Source organism: Hibiscus syriacus, unplaced genomic scaffold (genome assembly GCF_006381635.1).
Source record: "Hibiscus syriacus cultivar Baekdansim isolate YM2019G1 unplaced genomic scaffold, ASM638163v2 tig00009003_pilon, whole genome shotgun sequence".
In the NCBI taxonomy this organism is placed as follows: Eukaryota; Viridiplantae; Streptophyta; class Magnoliopsida; order Malvales; family Malvaceae; genus Hibiscus; species Hibiscus syriacus.
Window position 1 is genome coordinate 340,311 of NW_024062180.1, and position 4,840 is coordinate 345,150.

Here is a 4,840-nt window from a genome sequence, read left to right on the forward strand (position 1 = left end):
TTACCGGTTGAGTTAGAACATCAGGCTTATTGGGATGTTAAACAGTGTAACATGGAAATGGATACGGTTGTTGAAGCTCAAAAATTACATATTCAAGAACTTTAGGAAATCTGAAAAAATGCCTATGACAGTGCTCGAATATTTAAAGAAAAAACAAAAGAATTCCATGATAATCGAATTTCTTTTAAAACATTTTTTGTCGGTCAAAAGGTTTTACTATTTAACTCTAAATTTAAGCTTTTTGCTTTAAAACACATATCAAAATGGCTTGGACCATTGATAGTGACACAAATATTTCCTCACAGTGTTGTTGTTGAAGATAATGTAGCAGTTCGGTTTAAAGTTAACAGTCAAAGGTTGAAGCCGTATTATGAAAATGCTTTATTTGGTCTAATTGAAGAAATCAATTTAGAGGAACCCGCAGTCTAAAAAAATCAAGTCATCGAGCTAACGACGTTAAACAAAGGCCTTGATGGGAGGCAACCCATTTCGTTTTACTTTCGTTTTTTAACAAACTTTATTTCATTTTAATTTATTTCATTCCATTTATTTTATTTTATCAGATGCTTAAATTTATTTTATATTTTCTGAATAAATTCGAATTTTGATCGAATATATAATGGAGTAGTGTCTCACATCTGGAGATAAGAAAAAGTGAACGTTAGCATAGCCCAACCCCATATGGCACACCATAGCATTCCCCAGGTCAAAAAAAATTCCTCTTCTACCGAAATTATTAATTTGGGGGGTTTAAATGTTTTTCAATTTTGATGGGACCCACCATAACTATCATTATCTACATCTTTCTACAATTTTAAACCAATCCCAACACATCCATCTCCTTCTATTCTACCTTTTTAGTTTGACACAATGACAAACTCTCTCTTTTTATTTTTATACTACACCTGACCTATCCTCTCCATTAAATAAGAAACATCTCCCCTCTTTCATTTTTTAATCCCCTAGCTGCGCGATAAAACCATGTTCAAAACATTTTGATGTTTGGATATAACAAATTAAGTGTTATTGAATTTTAAGATTTTTATTCAATTTTGAATTAGATATTCAAATAAATTATTTGAAATATCAAAATATTACTCCAAGTTTTTCAAGGTCAATTTTAATCCTTACTAAAGTGTAAAATTTTGTTTGAGTCTTAAAATATTTTTGAAACAATTTTACAAAGTATTTCGAACCTTACTCGAGCTAAAAATAATTTTTATTTAGGGATGTACCGATACACTCTTGGATGTATCGATACACACCAAACATCGAAAGCATTTTTTGTATTGATACACAGCTAATGCATCGATAAACTCCTGCCTCTGAGAAACATCAAATGTAATTAGTGTACCGATACACCCCAAGTGTACCGATACACTAGGTCAACCAACGGTCGAAATATTTGAATTTTACACGCATTATACCGATACTTTCATGCTCCCAACAGATTTTTAAATGATAATTACACCATAACGGCTATATTGACTTCACGAATGATCCCCAACGTTCAGAATCAATTGCATGTGTATTTAAACAAGCTCACGAACCATTGATCAAAAATTAGAAACAAGAATTGAGAGATAATCAAAGAGAAAGCCTTGAACTTATCGTTTGAGCATTTTCAAGCCTATTTTCATTCAATATTCATTTTTCTTTCAAGAATACCATTTTATGTTCAATTGTATTCATTCTTGAGTGTTTTTTCTTTGTTCTAGAATTGTGCAAACATCTTGCCTTGTGAGGTTTTCTGTAAGTTTGTGAAATTTGTAATTTTCTCTTTGGGAGAGAGTGTTCTCAAGAATTTGGGGTATAATTCTTGAGGGAGTTGTAAGGATACTCTTTGTCCTTAAAAGAAAGACAAATTAGTGAATTTATGGAAAATCCTTAGTGCATAGCTAAGGTAGTGGACGTAGACTTTGGTTGAGAAAGTCAAACCACTCTAAACCGTTGTGCAAATATTTTCAATTTTCTACAAAAGCTTCCACCGAAATTTTTATTACCAATTCACCCACTCTTGGCCAATTCATCGATCAATTAACTCAACAATTGGTATTATAGCTACACTCATTGGAAGGTTTAACCACCTTTTGAGTCAATTCGGGAAGAGTTATATCGATATTCAAGTCATCAATGGCCTCCACTTCAAACTTCGACTTCGTTCTTGATTCAATGCTCGTCAACAAGCTTGCTTTCTTCATTGGAACTAATTATTCTTATTGGAAGAATAGAATGAGGTATTTCATTCAAGCAAGTGACATGGGAGCATGGAATATCGTGGAAGACAGATACATCATACCTTCCACTCATTCAAGATCGTGGAGTGAAGAAGAGACATGAATGTTCCAGTTTAACTCAAAGGCTATCCATATAATATTTTGTGCTCTTGGACTAGATGAATATGGAAGATTTTCATCTTGTAAAATCGCCAAGGAAATATGGGATAAAATACAAGTTACTCATGAAGGCACAGACGAGGTAAAAGAATCTAAAATTAGTCTTCTAACTCATAGCTATGAAAATTTCATGATGAAACCGGATGAAGATATCAAAGCTATGACAGATAGATTTTCTGTGATTGTCAATGGTCTCAAATCATATGGAGAGATCATTCCAAATGTGAAGCTTGTAAGGAAGTTGATATATTCTCTTCCTCGAGCTTGGCAATCGAAGAAGAAGGAGATCATCAAAGCTAAAAACTTAAAGTCTCTAACTCTCGATGAACTCATCGGCTCTCTCCTCACACATGAAATAATGATTCAAGATGAGGTAGACCTCGAGAAGAAGGATGAGACAAAGAATGAGATGGGGAAGAAAAAAAATGCTGGAATTGCTCTCAAATCCACAAAAGATGAGAATGATTCGGATGAAGATGACGATGACGAGGAAATGACATTATTTACCAAACGGTTCAGAAAATTAATGAAGCCCAACAGAGGAAGAAAATTCTAAAGAAATGAAGGCTTCAAAAATGAACCAAAGAAGAAGGACCCTATCATTTTCTATGAATACAAAAAGCTCGGGCATGTCAAATATGATTGCCCGCAATTAAAGAAAAATGGTCAATCCAAGAAGAAACACAAGGCACACATGGCTACTTGGAGTGATAATGATGAATCATCAAATGAAGAGGAACAAGAAGTACTAAACCTGTGCTTGATGGCCACCGAGGAAGCTTCTCAGGTAAACTCTAACTCATTTGATTTTGAAGATTATTCTTTTGATGAGTCAGTAGAGGAGTATACTGGGTTGGCTTCGGATTTTGAGAAATTATTTTTGAAACACAAAAATGATATTTCAAAATTGAAAAATGAAAATGATCTCATATCCAAGACCAACAATTATCTTGAAAGTAAAATTAAAAAATTACAAATCAAAATCGAAGATTTTGAAAAGAAAATTACTAATTTGCATAACTTACTTTCAAGAGTTCATGACGATCATCAAAAAGAAATTGATGATCTTAAAGCTTCTTTCAATAAAGTTGGAACAAAACATTTTGAAAATGGAGAAAGCTCAAAATCCAACTTTGTTAGAAAAAGTTTTAAAAACTACAATCATAGAGGTCCCCAAAAAACCTCTAATGGTAAAATTGTTAGAAGTATATAGGTTCCTAAAGAACTCATTACTACTAAAGATAAGAATATCCTACACAAATGGATACCCAAGGGGACTAGAATTTTAAAGACTAAGGAATACGGACCCAAAAGAAATTGGGTAACAAAAATTATAAATTAATATATGTTTGTAGGAAAAGGAGCATGACTACAAGGCACAAAATACAAGTTCAAATTCATGGTTCATTGATAGTGGATGCTCAAGACACATGTCCGAAGACAAGAGCCGATTTATAGAGTTTAACAACAAAAATGGAGGAGTGGTAACCTTTGGTGACAATTCAAAAGGTTACATTGAAGGTATAGGTACTATAGGTAATACCTCTTCCATACAAATAGAAAAAGTATTATATGTGAATGAGTTAAAGCATAATCTATTGAGTATTAGTCAATTATGCGATAAAGGATACAATGTCTTATTTGAAATAAATGGTTGTAAAATTATTGACATTGCATCTAATCGGATTATACTTGTTGTTCATAGAATAGGAAACAGTTACATGGTGCATCTAGATTCAATAAATATGACTAATTTGTGCCTAGTTGCTAAGAATGAACATAATAGTTGGTTATGGCATAGGAGACTATGACATACTAGCATGAGTGTTTTACAAAGACTAATTCAAGGAGATTTAGTAAGAGGATTACCAAAGCTAAAATTTGATAATGATAAAATCTGTGATGCATGAGCTAAAGGAAAACACAAAAGAGCCTCCTTTAAATCCATTAATGACGTATCAACTAATAGAGAATTACAATTGATCCATGTAGATCTTTTTAGGCCAATTAGGACTATTAGCTTGGGTGGAAAACAATATTGCTTTGTATTGGTAGATGACTATTCTAGATATACTTGGGTTCTATTCTTAAGTACTAAAGATGAAGCATTAGAAAAATTCATCACGTTTTCAAAAGTAATCCAAAACGAAAAAGGTTACTCCATAACTAGTGTTAGGAGTGATCATGGAACTGAATTTGAAAATCTTGGATTTACTGATTTTTTTAATTCTAATGGTATTAGCTATAATTTTCAGCACCTAGAACCCCTCAACAAAATGGAGTTGTTGAGAGGAAAAATCAAACTTTAGAAGAAATGGTTAGAATCATGCTTTGTGAAAACAATTTACCAAAATATTTTTGGGCGGAAGCTACAAATACCGCTTGTTATATTATAAATCAAGTAATGATTAAGCCTATTTTAAAGAAAACTCCATATGAATTTT